The sequence below is a fragment of the Triturus cristatus genome, chromosome 7 (assembly GCF_964204655.1).
Source record: "Triturus cristatus chromosome 7, aTriCri1.1, whole genome shotgun sequence".
In the NCBI taxonomy this organism is placed as follows: domain Eukaryota; kingdom Metazoa; phylum Chordata; class Amphibia; order Caudata; family Salamandridae; genus Triturus; species Triturus cristatus.
In genome coordinates, this window is record NC_140590.1 from 359,710,655 (window position 1) to 359,734,206 (window position 23,552).

At 43.8% G+C, this 23,552-nt stretch overlaps 1 protein-coding gene across 1 annotated transcript in view; it reads right to left on the reverse strand.

Annotated features, from left to right (window-relative positions):
* The window catches only part of DBP (D-box binding PAR bZIP transcription factor), a 112,782-nt gene that overhangs the window by 79,226 nt on the left and 10,004 nt on the right, over positions 1-23,552 (reverse strand). The window lies entirely within an intron of this gene.

Genomic DNA, 23,552 nt, shown 5'->3' on the forward strand with positions numbered 1-23,552 from the left:
ACAATGGGATGAGAGAAATGAATATGGAAGAATGCAGGTGGTCTAAAAGTAGGTTTATGAAGAGGGCAGAGAGCACATAGTGATGGTGGTCGATTGGCTGAGAAAGGGATAAAGGCCATTGAGGAATGGCCAAAAGTGGAGACACAAGCAAGGAGAATGGAAGAGCATACAGGACACAACCCACAGAAAAGGGGGTGAAGTATAAAGAAACAGCACATAATATCAGTAAAAGATGAAGAGTAGCTGAAGAAGTAAAGGAAGGAGAGAAAGCAGAAAGGCTGGTACATGGATATGGTTGGGGCTGAGAAATTGGGAGAAGGACAGGACAAGGCAAAGTTACAGACAGAATGTGAATGCAATAAGCAGGAATTAAGAACTGGTCCAACAGGGAAAATACAGGCAGAAATATGAAATGACGAGATTTTTAGGGATGTGCTGTAGAAGATTCGATTGGGATAGGAGGAGTGAAGAACTAATGACTTTTACAGGAAGGTGATAATGCAAAGGCTAAAGAAAGAGCCCTGATGTGGTATGCAGAAACTTTAATGGTGAGCAGTATGGGACAAAGTAGGCATTGGCTTGGGTGACTCTGCAAAGGGGGTGTCACAAGAATGGGAGAACAAAATCAGACAATTTAAGGTAGGATGTGAGGGGAAATTGGTGTACCTAATGTGGAAAATATCTACACATCAAAGTTATAGCAGCAGAGAAGGATATCATGAGACAACGCTGGAGAAGAAGAAAGGGAAGAGAAACTCTTCAGAGCAGCGAAGCAGTACTAATGGAGACCGCATCTGCATACATTAGGCTGTTGTAACATGGAGCCTCATCTGAAGCAACATCAAGACCAACACTTCATCTGCAAGTTTCACTATGCCGAAACTGGACCACATGTGCAATATATAGAAATTAATCACATTTGATGCCCTCTTCCCTGTGTTGAATATTTGAGGGCAACCTAGTTACACAGCCCGACATAATAATTATCTAACTCTGCCAACTCCTTGAATCACTGAAGATTATTAAGAAGAGTCACCTCCGGATAATTATTACGTAACGTATGAAAACCACGCAGTGGGTACTTCACCATGACTGCACCCATGGTTTCGTAAATACTATGTCTGCCCTGCCTCGACTTCCTCATTCCGTAAGAACAACTGTTGTCAAGAAACCACCAACAGCATAACAAAGCACCTCCCAGTCAGCCGGCTCGACAGCACCTTCTGGAAGACTTCCTCAAGTCTGGAATGCTAAGATACGGGGGGTCGCTAGGAAGTTGGCTATATCAACGTGGCGTGAATCATTGAGATCGCATGAAAGCAATTTTCTTTAAAAGAAGCTTCTGTAATTATCGAAACCTTGAGGTTTGGGATAATTAAGGAGCAGGTTCCATGCCAAGATCTATATATTTATCCTTATTTTTTTGGTGAAAATTTGAAACAGAAATACAAAGCGGAAAGCATGTGAAACTACATTTGAATTAACAATGAGTGGGAGGAGGGGACTCCACAGCTGGTTATGGAGCCAGTTATGAAAGCAGAAGCGGAGAAGCTGGTGAGGGAGACATTCCAGCAGATACAGTGATATTGGACAGAGTCCAGGCAGGTAACATAATAATCTCTTCATGTACTACCACCACTATGTTTAGGGAAGATGGGGAAATGCTTGAGTTGTGGGATATTATGAATAGATGATCTCTGAATGCTACTGGGTTTATGCTTAAGGTAAGAGAGCCAAGGTGAAAGGTACCAGGTGGACAATTTACCTGACTCCGCCTGATATACAGGGAATGTGCAAGGTTGGAAGTGACAACACATGCTATGTTCATGCTTAAATGGGCCAGAGACGAAATTATGGATACAGGTTTAGCTCAGTGTAAGTGGGTGAAGCCTGTGATTGGGAACAGATTTGGACATGAGTAAGGAAAATGAATAACATTGTGTGTAACAGCATGGTAAAAAATATCCTGCAGAAAGTCTTGATATTTTTGGGGTCAATTTGGTGTTTTCATGATCACCGTGAAAGATTCTTTGACTGGGCACATTGAATTGGATATCTTTTCCCCAATTTTATTTACTCGACATAACACTGAAATTGTTTAGCATCAACGAACTCAAGTTTCATTACTTTCAATATCACAATGGTACGTTACCAACTGGGGGGAGACGTGTCTGAGATCATTGGCCATTTTTAGCAGATCATATGAAGTGAAACTACTATTAGTCTATGAAATTATTCTGCAATTTCACGGGAAGATAGAGATATTAAAGCTAAAATGTTTCCATTCCTACATCAGAATCTTCAACATCACTCTCTAATTTCACCACTCTGTAATTTCATCTTTAGTGAAGGAGCATACTGGTGGACTGGAAAGTTCTGGGGTATTGTGGAACCTTGTGTAATTTCACCCAGGGCTTAATTGTTTTGCTTTATACAAATCACGTTTTTTTTTTTTTAAAGTTACATTTTCCTTGGCCCGCACTTGGGGGGCAGGGGGATGGGTTCTAGGACTGTTAAGACATGGATTTTGAACGTGACAAGGGAAGATGGGAAGGTGGGGTTCCTGGTGGGATCCCAGATTTACAAGGCACTTCCAGGTTTCTCTAACTCAGGGCAATCCAAGGTTTTCATACAGAGGCGTTCGTATGTACAAACATTTATTGAAAGTTACAGTTTCTATATTAAACGTAACTAAACTATACTGCACTATCTTGTCCCTTACTCTACTCTCTCCCGACCTATGTTACATCGTTCCCGTCCACCCTCGTCCTAAATAACATAACAAAGTAAAGTAGTAATTGAGCAAAACCTTTTCTATTTTTTAACCAAAAATTCTGTTCTTTTTCGCCTTTGCGAAATACAATGGCAAAAGAAGTTTTCCGAGACGGTTGTAAAGTGGATAAGCCAGGCACAATGGGGTCTTGGGAGGCAGGCGATTTTAAGCCTTGCCCCCCTGTGGGGTTTTTCGGGGAGTGGAGCAGGCCAAGGGTAGTAATTGATGGGTATAGGCGTGGAGACAGGGATTGAGAAGGTTAAGTGTGCAGGCAGCAGGGGTTAGGGCCCCCTTCGGGTGAGCGCACGTTGGCCTCCTAGGTAGGCTAGTTAGTTGGGGGGGCTTTTATTTGACAGACTAAATCAGTGGTTCTAAAGCTTTTGACTTCCATGGACCATCTCTCAATCATAACTGGAATCCGAGGACCTCCACTGAATCATCATTGGATTTTGGGAACCCCATCTGAGCAATTACTGTAAGTATTTTCGAAAATTTGAACCACAAAACAATAGGCAAAAAATATAGAAATAAGCATTCATCAAACCAATACACAAATTATGAAATATTTCATTTAATTCACAAAAAAAGATAAAACATTTTTTAATGTGATCATTGGAGTTTTTCTAAATTCAATTGAGGCCGCTCATTGTCCATACTATATTTTGTTTGATTTCAAATTCCATTACATTAACAAAACATTTTACATTTTTGCTTTTACTTATATACATTTTATTAATCTGTTAATAATACTTAATTTCCTAAGCTGTTATGAACCCACTCCCAGAGTAGGCTTTGTAGACGCTTAGGGGTCCCTGGACAACAGGTTAAGAACCACTGTCCTAGATAGTAGGAGGTTTGCTATAGTCAATGTTTTAGGTACAGAACGACAAACAAAAATGTCCTAGAAGCACGGCAAGCGCTAACGGATGCTAGGTGGACTGATTTACTTAAACCATCTTTGATCAGGCCTCGGTGCAGAGGCCTTTGCGGCTAATGAGGTGAGCTGCAGGTGGTTGCGGTTCTGGAGTGCTGCATGCCACCCAGATCTAAATCAAGAAAAGCTAGCTGTGGGATATCGGATACAGGGTTGACTGATTTAGTGGATTAGTGTACTGCACCCTGTCAGACCAGAGCCGGTACACCGAGTCGGTCCACAAATCTTCCTCGACAAAAAGAAGGTCAGGGAAAGAACTTCGGGGAATCAGACCGTCTTGTGATCTTTGCAGTACGGCTAGTTTGCGGCTCGGTGGCTGAGATCCACATTGGGGCTGTGAGTACGGGTGCTGTACAGAAGCATCACTTTTTGGAGTTTTTTTTCCGTTGGTTGTGTCAGTAGCCCTCAGGGCGAACAACTTCCAGAATAGGTTGTTGTTTTTCAATGTAGACATCATGGCTGTGGTTAACATTGTAAATAAACATACATAGAGAGATTATATGGTACTATAGTTGTTACAAGCTTTTGTTTTGCGTTGTTAGACAAATGTTACTTTTTGGTTATGACATGTACCTAGAGTCAACAATGACACAGCGGATGCTCTGTCTCGTTCGAGGTGGAGGAGAACTCTGGAACATTCATGTGTAGTAGAAAAAGAATGACGAGGCTAACTGAAGGATCGCTGGCTCCATCAACACTGAGTTTGTATTTACAAGCATGGCAGGAATTTATCCAGTAAGGAGCTCAGAGGCGGGAAGGAGTAGGATGCAGTTTGGTAGCCCACACAATAGATTTGACTAATTTCATTATGTGCTTAATCGGAAAAGGTATGTTACCAGTTTCTATTGCGGGCAAATTACTTTTACAGGAAGGTTTTCTGGGGTTATAAGCAGTCTGTAGAGGAAATGGGCAAGAGGATACTGGAAGGCAAAATACAAGGGCCCATTACTTTGACACTGTTACTTCAGTTAGTACAGGTTGTGGATGGAGTGTGCGTGGTGGAGAATGAAGTATTGTTTTCAGTGGTAATGGTACCACTGTGCTTTGGAGGGTTCCACATTTCTGAGTTGTTGATAGGAAAGGGGTGAGGCAGGGTGGGCAGGGAGATATTGCTTGCCTGTGGGTTGGAAATTTCTGTGAGAAAAACTAAGACAGACCAGAGAGGACAGGGTAGGCATGTAATATTGAGAAAATAACTATGTGTCCAATTGGCTGCAGAAGTTTGAGAGGGGAGTTGGGTGTAGTGAAGAGGTAAAATTTAAACTGTCAGATGGGTTGCGGTTGTTGGCTTGTCAGGTTCTAGCGGTGTTGAGGAAGGCATTGCGGTTGCTGAGGGCTACCGCCTGAGGAATTTGGTACTTTTAGGATAAGGGTGACTACAGAGGCTAACTCGAGGGGCAGGGAGGAAGAAAGGATAAAAAACATTAAGGAGGTGGAGGTCAGACGGTTTTAAAATGTACGTACAACCCAAATTGATAATGTTGGAGGATTGTGGGGTATGTGGCAATTGTTTCTTTTTGTGGGAAATATTCAGGTTATGTGGCTGTTCTGAGAGGACTTAATTTACGTTTGGATCTGTGGGCATTCTTTTGAAAAATGGAGAACATATTAGGCAACCCAGAAGTGATATGGCCACCAGTTTGATTTCAGTGACTTGAAAGTTAAATTAATTTTGGATTGGGAAGTGGGGCATGCGTGGGGGGGGGGGCATATTGACTACACTGACAAAATGGCAAAAATGATGGAGTACAGATGTGTTTCTAAAACATCTGGTTGAAAACAATGAAAAGCCTGGGTTTTTGAAGCAGATGACACATGATTTGTGATAAGCGGTGTAATGCTGGTCTGGTACGTCCATAGAACGGACTGAGTTAATGCCTAAGAGACAGAGGCGGGGAGTGGAAAAGCCTGAAGCCATAGACAAGGTGCACAGGAGGTGAAAGAGGGAAATGGGGCATGTTTGCAGAGAGCAGAGATTTGAGTGTGTGGTGCATGCAGAAATACGATATGAGATGCTTCAACTGTTCAGGGAGGATGCCGTATATGTGTCAGAAGTTGGTATGCAGCTAAATATTTTGCAGGTTAGAGACAGGATTGTTGGGGGAAATTTTTTTGTGACATTCCGAAGAAAAGGAAAAGGAGAAGGAGGAAACGTGTGTGCATGTGGGGGTGATTGCTTGGGGGATTTTTATGGTTGGCATGTTTTTAGACATTTGGTAAGGACAGAAACAAGGTGGGTTACGCTACATTATGGTTGGATCAGCACGGGGACAGGAGAGCTATTGAGTTCAGAGCTGTTTACAGGGTAATAGGTTAAGTGGCCCATAACTGGCTCATTCCAAAAGAGAAAAAACTTTGCCTTGAGGCTATAGTTCAGTTAGTTCAAGAAGGAAGTCTTTATGGGAGGGACACATGGACGGTCAGGAAAAAAGATGTGTTAATGAGGATTTTTCATGCAAAGGATCTGTAGAGTTTTCCAAGGTAAACATATAATTTGATTATCTGTCTCATTAAAGCAGCCTTTTTCACACACATGATGGTGTCAGTAGTTATTGAACCACACCATCTCGCCCGATCCATTTTTCTCATGGATCCTCAGACCCATTCACGTTCTTATGGTGTAGCCTGTAATTCCAATTTAACAGGACGTCACCCTGATTTTAAACCAGGGCTGACACCTTGGAAATGTGTCACCTGGACAATAATCAGTATTTTAGAAACATAGGACTGTTCACAAAAAAAGCTCTGTTGCATAAGAAAAATCACAGATGGGGTACAGGTGGAAAAACTATTGCAGTCTGAACTCCAAGCTCCTCTGCTTTATTCAGCTTATGTGCATATATGTCGTAGGAGCAGCAAATGACAACTTTGTTGTCCTGACTTCTCTAGGGCTGAAGTGAAAAGGCAAATGTCTCTTTGACCTGGCATGTGGGCGGTTGATTGACGATGTATCTTTTCTACCGTAAGCTTGTCATGGGACTCAGCATCTGACCCTCCCCTCATCCATGTGCAGGGCGGTTTATCTAAAACTCACACATAGGCAGTGCCATATAAATGCCTTTAAGGATACAATAATGATAGTAGGATTACCAGTTAACTTTTATACCATATGCATCCGATAGTGAACATTTTCAAGGAATGATATGAGTGAAAATTCTGCAGAGTTTGAAAATGGAATACATTTCTCTGTGGGCAGTTATTTACCGACAATAGTTGCAAGATGGTTATACTAGGCAAAAAGGGTTTTTTTGATTCAGGTTTTTCCTCACAATAAGTTATGGGCAGACAGGTTTAAAATCTTTGGGACCCTTTCCTTCAGGACTATTAGATGGGTGATTTAAAGGCCACATTCTATTAAAGCCCAGTAAAGGGAATGTCGCCTGCTAAGAAATTGTCTAATATCCATTTCACACTGGTCCACTTCTGTTACAGATAAATCTGGTGGAGAGGGAAAGCTCACAGGACTTTCAGTTTTGCATTTGCGAATCTTAGTATCAGTGGTGGCTCCTCCGCTAAGTTAGAGGAACGTCGCCCCACTGCTTGTTGAGTGGTGCAACAGATTTTTAAAAATAATAATAAGAAGTTATTATCATTTTATGTTTCTTTGCGGGACTCCAGACAGGTTGGGCTGGGTTCGCCACTGTCCGAGGGAGCAGAAGTGGCTTGCACTCCCTCCCTAAGTGCGCATGACGACTTGGCCAGCTCTATGGGGCCGGCCAAACAGTCCTGGGCACTTGGCATGTTCTCCACTGGGAGTGTGTTGCACAGCCCAGTGGAGAACATGCCCAGCCTCCCAGGTACTGCCTCAGTGGCCAAACAGGCCGCTCAGAACAATCACGACCCTGCTCCTGCAGCGTTGTGATTGGCTGGTAGAGTCCGGGAGCCTGGGTGCTTCCGGTGGCAGAGAGCGAGAGAACGGAGGAGAGATGTTCGGCGAGGAAGAAGGTACTTTTTTTTTTCATGCCTCCACCACTCCTCACCACCCCATACAGAGGCAGCCGCCACTGCTTAGTATGCATCATACTGATGAAAAATCCAGGATTAGCAGGCAATTTCATTCATGAATTGGGGTCACTGGCATCTACGCTCAGTGTTGCATCTATGGATGCCTATGGGGAGCCCTAACATACACCTGCTTGTAGACCTATCCAGCTGTTCTGTGACCAGCCGAGCACTTCACAGCAGCAAAACACTAATGGAAAGTACTAATATAACATCTCTGTTCCTCTCTTAAGTAATACTTATTTCTATCTATCTTACACACCAATGCACCAAGGTACCACTCATGCCAAGATTCGAATCTTTCTCTGTGTAGTGCATTGAAGAGATAACCTTAAATTCAACATTGCGGGTGAAGGTCACTTTAAAAAAATGACTCTGCTACCAAGATTTCAACACACAACAATGTGCGCAATACTCTGTCACCAACATTACGTACAGTTCAAATTTGGGCCTGTATACCCATTACTTCATGAAGCCTTTATATGGTGTACCTTCGATTCATTTCAACAATAACAAAATGTATTGGTGAAGCGAAATCCAGTGTGTGAATTTAAAGCAGGATATGGATACGTACACAGTTTATGGAAGTGGAATACTTAAATGTGAAGCATTAGATGAAGCAAAGAAAGCTTCAGATGTATCTCTGTGTTCCCTTTAACAGTTTCGTGTCTTTTTTAGACTGTCATAGCAATGATTCAAGCTGTCACCACAAATTCTCCTAGATGTACTTATTAATAACAGGCAGTGTGGTATTGGTTTCAGCTGTTTATAAATTAACTCTGGACAGTGATGTAGGGGGCATGATGAGACCCACAGACCTAGAGTAAAATGGGTAATAGAAGTTAAAATGAAAGTGTTCTATGTGGCTCAAGGTCTCCAATAGCTTAGCCATCCAGAAATTGATCTTAACTTAAGACCTTCTAGCCGAAAGTGTTATGAAAGCTGTGAATGAGGAACCTCCCATTGTGCACTTGCAATGTACATTTGACTCAACAGCATGTTCCGGAGGCTTTGTGGCATAGGCTGTGGGTCTGCTGCAGAGAGGCAGATTTCTACCAAGAAGTTTTTCCTAAAATAAAGAACACAATTAGTAGTTTTCCCTAGCCCTGTATCGAGTCCAATAATTTAAAAGGTGCACAGAAAATGGTGAGCCTTGGTCATAGACCAAAAGCATGTGCTGAAGGTGTAGCCATCTCTATTTATCAGTGAATTAGGGTTTCTTAGACATAATGACTGTTGCCCACCATAAATGGAATCTTGCCCATCTGCTGCACGTTTTATTGTTTGTGTGAGACAGAGGGAAGGAAAGTGGGTGTGTTTGTTTTTGGTAAGCATATGCTGTTGCCACCTGTCCCACTATTTTAGTCATTGTGTTAGAGAAGTTTGCATCCATGCTGTACCTTTGCTGTGTGTTAATGAAGCTTTTTGAACTCCCTTTCCCTTTACAAAAACCAAAACGGGAAGCATTAACAAGGAAGAGTGTAAGGTCTAAGGTGGTGCGTACAAGGAGCAAGTATAAGGAGCAGAGGGAATGAGGGTGCTTGCCAAAACTCCAAGGTGTAATGGCTGGCTTGAGAAACAAAGGAAGAAAACAGGTTGCAACGGACTGATAACTGGGTGCAGGGCTCAAGTGGGAGTAGAATTGCAGGGAGTGTGCAGCATGTAAGGGTGAAGAGCAGAGTGAATGAAAATATCCCTTACACCCATGGATCGTGCATAGCATAATCATTAGCCGTTCATCCTTTCACCACCCCTACACAATGAACAGATACCACGTGAGCATCTATCTTGCAGTCTTCCCTCGCACACACAGAACAGGTATAGCACAAAGAGTAGCACAGTAGGCTTCATACAAGGACTCACACACTAACTCACATTCACACACACACATCATCAGAGTAAGTTTCTTATGTACTCAATCGGACTTTGAGGGACATCTGGCCATAGGGAGGGCTGTCCCCCAGGGGTATTGGGGGAAAGAAGGGCGCATCTGGTAAAAGATGTAGTCCAAGGGATACGTAGTCCTCCATTCTGGGCTGCCACCCACCACTTTGTCGTAGGTGTACACGGTGGCAGCCCATGTGAGAGTAGGGTCCATTTTCTTAGTGTAGTTCTTTAGCGATAGTGAGGTCTAGTTAAATGTCCGCATTGTTACCTCCTTTGTTGGCGCTTTCCCCCTCATTCTGGCAATGGAAGATGAGTGAGTGGAGGGGAGCTCTTTGAGGCGGGTCGCTTGGATCTGTTGAGTGACAGCGCTACATCTGCGAAATCGGCGGGCGTCAAGCGGGTAGCGGCTGCCATTCTGGCATTCTCGCTGCCTCAGGGCCCAGCAGCGGCCCAGGTAAGTTTGAAAGACCGCACGCGAGCTCGCGTATGGCTTTGTTGGCTCAGGAGGGTGGGGTGTGGCCTCAAGGCATAAGCTGCTTATCTATGGGAATGTAGGAGTGGGGGGAGGTCCCAATAGAAATGGCATCAAAGGAGGCAAAGTGTCCCGAGGCAAGGAAGCCCAACCAGACAGCCAGGTGATTGTGGGAGGTACGTGAGGAGCCCTCAGGGCAATTTTGCATGTAGGAGAAAGGCTGCAAGTTGGGGAGGGTGCGCAGGGCCATCTTGGGGGCACTGATTTAGTTTTGGGGCAGGCCCAAGACAAGGATGGGGATTTACTCCCACCCGGGGTGGGCATGAGTTTGTAGGCCAGAGGGCCAAAGTGGGGACAACAGCGCTGGCTCCTACGACATCGGGACTAATGGTAGTTGGGTGGGGTGTCAGGCCTCGGTTCTTGGGTAGGGGAGTAGGCTGTGTGCCGTCTCCGCTTCGAAGGAGGTGGGGGAGCTTCTGTGATAGTGGCAGCCATGAGTGAGTGGAGTGACGGCGAGGGGTCGGAGGTGGAGTGGAGGTCCCCTCCCGAAACCCAGGAAGGTGTATGTTAGATGGGAGAGAAGGGGCCAGAAAGGTCTACAGAGTAGTATAGTTTTGGGGGGAGAAAGGAGACCTAGAGCAGCAAGCAGTGTTTTAGGGCGCTGCATGCCGGGCCTACTTTCTTCTTTCCAGGTCCACAGAAAGTGGAAGGTTTCAAACCCGGGAGAGCAGAGTGCTGCTGTACACTCCGAGAGAAGAGATGGTGTGGTCCAGAACGATCACCGAGACGACGTTGTGGGATCCGTCGGCATATGGCACACAACGGTCGAGAGAGGCCTCGCCACAGGAGAGGAAGAGAGCCGCATCAGTGGATTGCCTAAGTGGGTTTGGTACGACCCCTCAGGGACTGATGGACGTTAGCTCTGAATTTGGGCACCAAGAGCCACTAGGTGCAGCTGTAACGGCAAGCGGGCTGGCTGGTTATGCATGGCGAAAGGACGTCTTATATTATGGAGACAAAAGTCTCATAGCAGAAGGGATTGTCGAGACATCGGGACAGAATGTCCTGCTGCCGCAAATGGAGCGGGTTGGGAAGGGTTCAACTAACCCCACGTCTAGTGCTGTTTTTCAGGTTCCTTTCCGGAATCAGGGACGCACAAAGGACAATCTAAAGGCACGAGAGATACTCCACTGGCAAGGCAGCAGACTTCGGAGCAAGCACCGTCCCTCATGACCAGGTAAAAACGCCAACAAGGTACAGTGTCCAATGATGGTCTCAATGGGGGTGGATGTGAGGTGTGAGTGGGCGCAAGAGGCAAGATTGAGTAAGGGTAAGTATGTTAAGGACACGGGGTCGGTAGAGAGGAAGCGATGGGCTAGATGCACGACTGAAGTCGCGCACAGCTCCGTAGACTACCATAGAGATGGCAACGTCCAAGGAAGCGTTCACAAAGTTAGGGGAAGATGACAAACGGGGACAAAAGGAAGGCAGAAGTCACAGTAGGGGAAGAGAGTAAGGAGCTCATGATACGTAAGCTCACATATGTGGGGGTTACAAAGCCGCTATTGACACACTTAATGTTGTCACCCAAGGCGAGTATTTGGAAGGAGGAATATGTTGAAATCTTCAAACTCCTACATAGAGAACTCAGGGCAAAGGAAGGCTCAAAAGAGGATGAGCTTGCTAAGTGCCCGATGGTACCAATGACCACTGAAAACTGGATGGAGGCATTCCTAATATACGTCAGTATGTACTGAAAGAAATATCTGGAGAGGAGTGTAGCATTATTCAAATATATGGATGTCATGTGCAAAGCACAAATATAATTTTGTGGTAATGCCTGGGCTCAGTATGACAAAGGGTTCCAGCACGCATGGCATGGGAACTCGAAGCCCAATGGGGGAAGTTGGACACAGACCTATGACAGCAGATGATGGGATCAGCTACATTTGGTAAAACCATTTACACAGCCAGTGGTTTGCCCATTGTTTACCGCCTGTTTCTGTCCCGCCCCACCAAAAGCGGTGAGTAATTCCAGTAAGAGCCAGGGAGGACCCAAGGGGCATATTGAGATTTCAATAAGGGCATGTGCACAAAGGAGTATCGTAGATTCCGGAACAAATGCTCAAAATGTTCAGGGAGTCACCCCCTTGTCAATTGCTATGGGAATGGCGGAGTTGTTTTGGGATCTCACCAGGGAGTCCAGAGCTCGCACTAGCAACAGAATTCAGGGGAAGCAGAAGGGTCTAATGCGGGTGGCTCTGGGGGGAAGGGGCACAGGGACCTTAGGTGAAAGGCTCGTACTCCATTTAAGCTAGACAGGCTCACGTTTTGGTTGGGATCTTACCCGAACAGGGAGGATGCCCGTACCTTACTGGAAGGGTCTACATGGGGTTTCAGGTTGGGGTACACTGGCCGGAGAGTGTGGCGGTGGGCCGAGAATTTGTGGTCAGTTAAAAAAAATCCACAAGTAGTGCACGATAAGCTAGCGAACGAAGTGCAGGAAGGGAAGATGGCTGGGCCTTTTGACACTTGGCCCTTGGAGAATATGATGATTTCCCTGATAGGGGTCGTGCCCAAGAAGGAGGCAGGGCAATTCCGGCTCATTCAACACTTGTCATGGCCTGAAGGCCACTCAGTCAATGATTTCATTGGGTACGAATTGGCATCGGTGGCTAATACTCATCTGTGGACGTGGCTATGGCCATGGTGGAACAAGTTGGGCTGGAGCCTTTATTGCAAAATGTGACTTTAAGTCAGCATTCCGATTGCTACCAGTAAACCCAGAGGATTTTGAATTGCTGGGTATCCAATTTGAGGGGTCCTGGTATGTGAATAAAGCCCTCCCGATGGGATGCTTGATTTTGTGGGCCCTCTTTGAGTGCTTCAGCACGTTCCTGTAATGGCTTTTCATTGAGGGAACAGTTCAAAAGAAGGTGACACACTATCTCGATGACTCTTTCTGGTAGCGGACTCCGGTTTCGCGGACTGCCAAGGCTGCTGGCTAGTTTTCATGAGCTCATGGAGGATGTGGGGATTCCTCTGGTCCCAGAAAAAAATGGTGGGACCAGTGACTACCATTTCCTTTCTAGGAATTGAATTGGATGCAGTGGCAACGAGAGGGAGCCTTCCACAAGAGAAGAAGTTGGGCATGCAGGTCCAATAAGACATGATGTTGGCAGAACCAAAAGTCTTGGTCAGGGAGGTGCAAGGGCTCATGGGACACCTCAATTTTGTGTGTAGAGTGGTGCGGTGGGTAGGACCTTCTGCAGAAGGCTAGGCTTAGCACTGGCAGGGATGTCACTTCCACACCATCTCGTTAGGTTGTCTGCTGGGGTTAAGGCAGATCTACGGATGTGAACGTTTTTTTGAACTCATTCAATGGCCTTCCGATGCGCACACTGAAGGAGGTTGACTGGGACATGCAAATCTTTTCAGATGCCTCAGGTTGCATAGGCTTTTGTTTATATTGGCAGGTAAGCTAGTGTGCGGAAGATTAGCCAGATGGCTGGAAGAATGGAGTTCATAGCATTGCGTTTCTTGAGTGTTTTCCATTAGTAGTAGCTGTCACACTGTGGGGTGCCTGGTTACAACACAGGAAGGTACTTTTTAGAGTGGACAACATGGCTGTGCTGCAGGTAGTTAACTGACCGCAAGAGATGCACAGGTCAGCAAGCAGATGAGGGTTTTTGTGCTTGAATGTATGGTACTAGATATTCTGTTCAGAGCTAGACGTACTAGGTGTGGACAATGACATTGGGGACGCTTTGCCTCATTCACAGTGGGAGAGGTTCCATGGATTGGCCACAGTGGTTGAAAGGATGAGAAGTCGGATACCACCAGAGTTATGGATAGTGGGAGACAGAGGAGTTGTCAACTGGTAATATGTCCTTGGCGGAATCCACACGTAAGGCATATTACCAAGTTTGGGGCGAATTTTCAAGCTCGGGAGCGTTGAAAATGTGGTGCAGTTTTTAGTGCGGCTGACTGAGGAAGGTTTATCCAGAGTTACATTTTCAGGAAAGTTAGCAGGCATTGCCTTTATGGGGAAACTGTTGTGGGGTTATGCGCCTTCGGTGAAAGAACTGGGTAAGAGGATGTTAGAGGGTTGGGTTAGGGAGCAGGGTCTGAACAGAAAAGGAGGCCCTTTTTTGGCACGTTTTCTGTGGAGTGATTCATAGCCTGCCAGGGATTTATTATTCACAGGCAAAAACTCTTTTATTTTCCACACTAATGTTGTGGATGTTTTGGGGTCCTTTTGGGTATCCGAGTTGTTGGGGGGACAATGAGTGCAGGGATTTCAGTGGAAAGAAGTCAACTTTAGGCAGAACGGGGTTGAAATTCAATTGCTCAGATCTAAGACTGACTAGTGGTCATGAGGAACCACAGTATGTCTCCAAGTGCAGGGGGGAGAAGTTTGCCCGGTAGCATGGGTCAGAAAACTCAAGAGTCAGGCAAGGGGACAGCAAGGGCTAGTATTCACCCACCAACAGGGGGAGCGAATGACTTCATTCCAGCTATGGGCAGTCTTGAGGAAAGTTGTGACGCGGTTGTGTTTGGCAGCTGCGGCCTGTGGTACGCACTCTTTCAGGATAGGGTCAGCGACAGGGGCAGGCAGGAGGTGGTGGTCTAGGATGCAAAAAATGGGGCTAGGCAGATGGTCGTCAGAATGTTACCAGAGGTATGTCAGAGCTGAGGTTGGGAAAGGGGGTACAACATTTTCGCAATGATATGTTTACACTGTTTTCTTTTGCAGATTCGATTCTGGGCCTCCTGACTGCTGTCTTGTCGGTGTGGATTGTAGGGCATTCCTTGATAAAATGGGTGAAACGGGCAGTGGGGAAGAGTGCTTGGGGTAGGAATTTGGCTTTTCTAGATAGCTCTTTGTCCGTCGAGTGGTTTGGAAAAAGGGGCATGAGGTGGCGGGAATTGCTGCCTAAGCTCAACAAGTTGATGAGGACGGATGCTTGTCCAGATATCTTGATGGTTCATCTGGGAGAGAATGACAAGGTAGTGGAGAAGGGCCTAGCGTTACTACGATCCGTGAAACGGGACTTGAGAGAAGTAAGAGGTCAGTGGTCAGGGTATTTTGTAGCCCGGATGGAGTTTATTCCTAGGTGTTGGAGAGGTGCGGTCAAGCTGGATGGATGCCATTTTCGACCGGTACGAGATACACGATCTAACTACGGTGTTTCAAGTCTGCATACATCTTCAAGCGGAGGATACCAGGCGCAATTAGAAGGCTCTGACCTTAGATCTCCTATAGAGGATAAGCCCAGGCCTAAATCATCTGGAGGAGGCCTGCAAACATCCAAAATATACTACCTACCACTAGCAGGACGCTAGCAGCACCTGTCTGCATGACCATGCTAGTAACTCTACGTGTGATAATTTTCACCCACATTGCCCCTGTGAAAGTATAAGAGCATTATACAGGTCATCATGGGGTATTGATGAGATTCCCCCTACTCCACTCACTTGAAAGTAGTCCTAAAGAGTGATCCTGATGAAGGTGGCAGCTATCTAATCGCACAGAAGCATGCATTGACCAGACTGCCAGAAACCCTCATAAGACAACACCAAAGCGGATGAAAATTGTGATTTACTCAGCCCGCTATCTCTGTTATTGGTGTATGCCAGTGAAATATTCAGGGATCCCTGTTATAAATTTTTGGATAGTTGTTTTTTGTTGCGTTTATTGAGACCGGTGTGAATGTTCTGCTTGTGAGAGTGTGGTATGTTTGATGTGAAGACATTTGACGGGAGGTCTCTGTCTTTTTTTGTCTGAATGACCAGGATTAAACTCATGTGTCCATTAATGTATTTTATCTGTAAACAATAATATTTGTATATGCCACTTGCATTTGGCAATGAATGAATTCTTCATTTTGTTTTGTTGATACTTTTATCAAAATATATGCTATATGTTGACTTGTCCGCGTTTTAACAGAGCTACGCTAGGAGGGCGTTCATTCTCTGTGGTAATTCCCCAGCTCTGGAATAAGCTACCAGAGAGCCTATGCGGAGAATCTACGTTATTTCCTTTTAGGAAGAAGTTGAAGACATTCCTGTTTATTGAGGCATTTGGATAAGCTTCCCACTTTTGTCTGATCAGCTGGCAGTGGTGGGGTATTTGGGTTCTGGGTCAATGTGTTAGCGCTTAGAGACCGTTGATGATTTGGCGCTTTATAAATATATATTAACATAACATACTCTTCTGAACACTCATACATACTCTATGTGCTAAATACCAGAAGTATCTGCCGCTTGGTGAATTACGCAATCATATTTAGGAACATGGCTAAAATACGGTTTGGCAGCCTCTCTACTTAAAATGTTGGATATGAAACTGTATAAATTACACGTCTTTTACCGTCAGATATTTTTGGATATTTGGATGGTTCTCTGTGACGTTGTGGATTAAAATTGGGGGACATTGCCGAGATACTCTTCTAGGCCCTGAAGAAGCCTAGCAGCGTTGACCACATGTTTCTGCTTACGTATGAAGGGAAGTACGAATAAAAGAGCACATTCAAGCAGAGGATTGCCTAGTCTTGTTTATATTGGCTCATACTGTAACTTTTGTTTAAACATTTGTTTTTGGTTGCCTCTCGAATATGTGTAAACAATTCTAATGCTCGACTAAATGGTGGCTGGTCATTAGAGGTGAAGCAATATATATATATTGTATGTCATTGTTACATTAGATTTTCTGTGCCTGTTTATTGTTGGTCAATAATATGTATTTTTATAAACAATGTTTTAAAATACGCACTGCTGATGTGGAAAACTTCACCTAATGAGAATCAAATAGATTTTAATGTTATTCATTTTATTTTTATATAGCGCACATTTGGCACAAGTTCATTAGAGCCCTTTACATGAGCACCAGATTGCATTACACGCGGCTCTAGAAATATTACTTATGCCTCTAGAGAAACGACTCTCAGCTCCTCGGTGCAGATCACACCACCACATAGCTGTAGGGTAACTCAGTGCACTGAATACCTGCTGGTGAAACCGTTTTGCAGCTTGCAAACCACACATTTGAATTAAGGGCTCTCAGTCTTTTGAATGTGTTAAAATGAGTGCTCACTAAATTTGGTTCGTTATAGCTTCTACTACTAACATTGATTTACACTTTGAAACACAGTAACTTGAACTAGCTGCTTTGTGGCTAATGGCGATTATAAGTTTTATATCATTTTTTATTTTTGCTGTTCCTGTTCAAGCATTGCATGAATCGATCTCTTAATCTGCCTCGGTCTCTTTGTCAGGGTATCTCCTGTCTGTCTCTATCTATCCACACGTGTGTTTCTGCCTAGCTGTCTTATTCCGTGTTTATCTATTCATTCTCTCTTTTTCTGTCACATTCTCTGTCTGTCTGGCTGCAACTCTCTCTCCCACCTCCACAGGCAGACAGGCCTACCTCAATCTGAGGGTATCCCACTATTATTATCCTGGCAGTGATTTAGGCCACAAATCTTGAAATGAATACAATCACATCACCCCACATAGGTAACAAAATATCAGGGATAAACTGAACAAGCCCTCTCATGCTCTAAACTAATGCTGTGGCTCCATCCTTGCACAGCTGACATACAGCTGGGCTCCAACCCTCTGAAGGAACCTTGGTGGCTAGTAGTGCATTACATGGCAATACCATAACACCTCATCTAAAACCTTCACAGAGCCTAGATCTCCCCGTGTGGCCAAAAGATACCCAAAACAGATGAAAATAATAAAAAATACTTGGTGGCCGGGATGATTTGTGTAAAATAAAAATCCAGCCTCTCTTGCTAAATTAATTATTCAAACATGGCTTGCTTGCATTACAGCTCATTTGATCAAGTTCCTGCTATGAAACGTTGATATATAAGCACTGTGCACAAATATATACGGCACATATTTGAGATACACAAATGCAGTTTACTCTTGACATTTAATCAGTCACACGAAATAAAAATCATCAGTTTTACAAATCTTTCTGGGAAATTTGCAAATATTCTGCAAGGCAGGAGTGTCCAATAAACCGTATTCCACAAAGGAGAAGTTCTGGGTGGAAACCGACAAACTTCCAACTGAAAACCAGGAATTGGAACAGGTACTTTGGGTCACAATATGCTACAGGGAGTGAATATGTTGTCGGCTGTGGCGCCTTAGTTCTGTCCTGGTTTCTGCAAAATTATATGAATCGTGTCAAATTGCAATATTTCCATGTGATTCTGTCTCGATTGTGTCCAGTTAGCAAACGGGCTATAAAACCTCACAAAAAAATATCTGTATTTAGGAACATCGTCTTTCTTCTCTAAATCCACCGAGCAAAAATGATTTATGGTACACGCCTGAGACGAATATGGCTGACAACACATGCCTCATAAAGGTGTGATGGAGCAACACTCACAGGGTGTGACTCAACATCCGCCCTGTCACGTTTTGCCACACCCAGAGCAGGTGTTCTGTGTTTGTTTCTTTTCCAGGATGAGTACAGTCAACATAATTCCTTTTACATAATAAATTAATATTACTTAAGAAAAACGGAAGTGCATTCAGAGATGTCTATAAATAACAGGCACGTGTGTTCATTTTTCAAAGAGGCACGTGCAGGAAACTTACTTTGATTTTTTTTTTAATACAAAGGTGGAATTATAGGATTTGAGGAAGATATGTAGAATGGAACACACTGAATCTCTATAGGACAGATATGCATCTTCTGAATATCAATGGCTATCTTGTGCATGTTTGTGAGACGATCTGAAAATCATCTTTTTTTTATCCCTTGGTGGGACAACAATTAGAGCACTATGTAAAATAATTCTCATCACAAGGTTCAATTCATTACATAAGTGCACCAGATTCTGGTGAACATTTCAAACAGAACTCTAGTTAAAACTTCAGACAGACTGGTGCATCAGAACGTTGGGCAGCAGAGAAAAAAATATATTAACAATGGCGCACCAATGCCTGGGCTGTGTTGGTGGGACTGGACCATGCTCAGTCAAATCTCAAACGAGCAGGGAATTCCTAGGATAGGAAAGTATTGAAGAGAAGGATTGGTGACCCTGGCGAAACAATCTAGGTGTTGTGGGGTTACGTGAAAGACTGGCCCTGAAGGTTCTTGTGCACCAATGAAGCCCTAGCTTGACTTTTGTATTTACCACTGGTGTAGAGGATGGACCTGAACAACATATTCATTATGTTTACGTGGACTATAAATGTGGTTGAGCACATTATGAGCCTACAGTCACTGGTATGGCTACTGTGTTTTGAGTGAATTATCATATTTTGCAAAGCTTTGGGGCTCTGATAGAATACAGAGTGCTAGTGGGATAGTTTGGCATTTCCATCAGCACAGGAATAGGTTATAGGACGTGGAAGGTGCTGAAATAGGTAATTCTGCAGAGAAGCGTGGTACTTTAAAAAAGACATGACTTTTGGAAATGTAATGCTGTTTAGTGATTATGGATGTGGTTGTGTCCCTAAGTTGCCCTTGAGGATATGGTCTACTAAAATGTCGGCTGTGGGTTTAGTCTAGTGGCTTAGATGTCAGGTGTGGTCTAGTGAGCAAAGATCAATTGTTATTCTCAATGGAGACAAAAGAATGACAACTCTATTAACGGCTTCCTCATTTGACCAAACTGGGGGGCCTTAGACAAATCCTTTTAACTTCTTACTTCCCATTAATCCTAGCTTCTGTAAAAAACAGCCCACCAGAGTATTAACCATTGTAAAAAAAAAAAAAGAAATGGTGAACATTTAAAATAACCTGTTATTTATAAGTCATTCAAGTATGGATTTGCCTTTGTGAATGAATCAATCATCCAGTATCAGGCATTATTCTAACTGTGCACAAAGTATTTATAGAGGATTGGAGACATTGCCTTTTGCCCATTATTGGGGCATGGAGGTGGGGCATCATTGTATCACCTGCTAACATAGGGAATAACAAGAAAAACATGTTTGTTGCTTTAGAAACCGACAACAAAAATATCTAACTCATTATTAACCGTATTTTCTTTTTTATCCTCGAAAGATAATGTGGAGCAGCAGGAAATCAAATTAAATATCTTTGGGTGAATAACCTTTGAAGTCACAGAAAAAGTATTCTAAGCATTTTTAACATGAAGCATATATAGGTCAGGCCTTCTTATGTCATATCAGTGTCTGGCACAAATGAACGAAATTATATTTGACCTGTTAGTAGTTAATATCACTACAACTTCCAATTTCCAAGTCAACCAGTTAGCTTTCTGGAGCTAGATTTTACCTCATTAGCAACATCACCTTAATTATTTCTATTATGCTCTACTATTACGGGAAGGAAATGCCTAATGCACCTACCATTGGGATGATAGTAGACTGTCCCTACAAACAGCAAATGTGGCTTACAAATTTCCTGCAGTGTCCAATTTTGAGTTACGTAAAACATTCTACTACAGTTCTTAAGTGATTGGGGAGAAAACCTGACTTTTGGGATGCAAAGAACATTTTGGGTCCCAGGATTATGTGAGAAGGCTGTGACCACTATAAAGCTCCTGAATGGGTTGATTTGTGGGGACAACAAGGATGCTGCTGCATTCTCTGTAATGAGGAGACTTTCATAAAGTAAGTTTGAGATAGGTGTCAGGAATTTAGTAGTATTACTGTTAGGAAAATCTCGGTGAGAGTGAGAGGTGATCTCTGGATCGCCAATATGGAGGTCCCTATAGGCTACATTCAACCGCCCACTGCTCTAACACTTTCCTTGACTTTCACATCATCTACCAGAACCTGGTGTTATTTGGTAGTAACCTCAGTTCCTCGGCATGACCATCAAAGTAAAGGCTGAAACCAAAGGAATCTCTTCGAACTGAGAGAACAACTTACACAGGCCTGGATCGCAGTACAGATGCACTGTGTGCCATAATCAATTGATGACTCAGTCACTGCATGCCATCTATGCTAGTCAACCTGACTACCAACTGTAACATATGTCGTTAAGTAAGAAGTGGTGGCCACAAATCCCATAACTTCTCTTAAAACAAGGGACCATTTTGCCAATGGCACGTGCTCCAAGTAAAAGTCAGGGTTCGGTTTGAAATATTCTATAGATCTGAGCCACCTTGTTTTGACTAGTGCATCTACTCAATACCACCACCGCAAAAGCCCGCCTACATTCGCTGTAGGGCTCTAAGTAATGCAAACATCCTCAGACTCGAAACTCCTACACCTGACAGATGTTGGTAGAGTAAAGAGATGCTTCTCTATCCGAGTCCTAAAAATGTGGAACACCCAACCTCCCCTCATTAAAATTCATAATGTTCATCACCTTTTTCAGAAAGACCATGAAAACACTCCTCACCTCCCACCTCAGGAAGTGAACAGTCTACTGAACTGAACAGACAACAGTCTCTTGGAGGAAGTTGGCATCGCTTATTTACAAGTCACATAAATGCAATCAATACAAAAAAGGGATGATGATGCATGTGCTAATCATACCATGAGAGAATTTCCAGAGTCCTCGAGTATTAAAAAAAGGGGGCCACAAAACGGACTGTTTACTATTCGCCTTTAGCCTGCCCCAATGGGTGGAAGTTTTCACAAAGGAATTAAATGCTGCAGAAGTAAGAAGTATTTCATATCAAAGGAAAATAGCCCCCAATACATCTGCACTTGTTTAATTTCCATTTCACCAATCTAAAGCTCATGATCAAAGATCAGACCACACTCTTGCCCTATTTGATCACGAATTTCACACCCTCCTCTACATAAAGAACAAACTCTCCCACACTGATAGACCCTCTCAGCCCCCTTACTCATCCTCCTAATCCACTCTCCAGTTTTATCTGTCAAACATCTTTCACTTTCATCCTCACTGCCCCACACTCCTGCTGTGTCCTCTGTGATGGAGACTCTCCTCAAATCACCATCGTAAAGGTCTTTTATACTACCCTCTAAGCCACGGGCACTTCTAAAGCCCTGTTTCAAGCCCTACTCATGAAGCAACTACCTGTACCGTTTCGGACCCTTCTCACTCAGGATCTACTAAGACTTGTAATCTGATCAAACAAGATACACCTTTATGACAACCTTAAATCTCACCAATCCTGACGACGATCCAGTTTACACAACCTAAACCTGCCTTAGAGAGCTGAATGACCCGAAGTACTGCTAATGCCGTCCTTACCTATATTTCAAACTTCTACAGTGATTACCCTCAGCGCTCGGCCCTGTACACAAGATTCCGTACGGCTAAAATTGAAGTCCTCGATCCTAATAATCATTTCTTTGTCTGACTCTCTGGACGCATCAACATCTCTATGATGGTCCAACATGGATATGTCAATAATAATCCATCTATATTTGTAAAGCGCAAACATATCACCCCTTAAAAGTTTCAAGGCGCTGGGGGCAGGGAGATTAAGTGAACTATTGCCCAGAATCACATGCTGCTGAGCTGAGTTGCCGCCAGCAATCGAACCATGAGCCCCACGCTCCGGAGTCAGCTGCTCTGGCCGCTGCACCACACCCACCTACTGTTTCCTCTACTTCGACTCTTCCAGAACTCACTCAAGTCCATCCAGCGCAGCAACAGAGAACCTCACCCAATTAGATTTACTCATTCGTTTTCAGAAAATTATATTAAAGATCGGGTCTGTTCTTGCAATGCATCTGTTACTCCTACCTCAAGAATTTTGTAGGTGTATAAGTCATTATGAGAGAAAGATAACCTCAGCCCTCTTCCAATTGAATCGGGACAAAACCCTGAAACCTGATTTAATCCCTGTTTAATGCAACTCTCTTTTTCACAAATAAGCACTTATATCTCAAAAGTGTTCCACTTATTTGCAAAACAGCACCCCTACTTTGTCTAGAAATTGCAGACTTGATTAGCTCAGCAAATCCAGACTTCCTTTTTGTGAAGGAAATGTGGCTAACCAATATCTCCTGTTACGAGCGGTCTGCACAATAGTACATCTGGGAGGAGAACTCATGAGGAGTTGTTGCCTTGATACATTAGAGCAGCCACCCAAATCATATATGTAAATATTGAAACGTCCCCAACATTCCAATGCCTATATACTGAAGTATGATCTGCTAAATGCAGACCTATTTTCCGCCTCATCAATTATGCCCCAAGTGACAACGCATTATTTATTGATCAGCTGATGGAACTTTGAAAAGATGGGGCCAATTCTGCTGCAAATAACATCTTCGTAGGCGATTTCAATATACAAAAGGATTTTAGTCTACACATGGGACACCAGAATGATCTGAAAGCTCTCAATTAACCCACTTTCTGAAAAACAACTATCCAGAACAGCACCCATGCAGTTGAAAGTTTCAACTCTAGACCACGCTGTTTCCATCAAGAGTGAAAATCCAATTCCAGAGAACTGGTCTGATCCCTTTGTGTTTCCCTTTACCCTTCTCTGCACCAAGTCCTATGTTATGAGTCAAGCTAAGAAACCAAAAGTATGGCTAAATAACTTTAACAACATCAA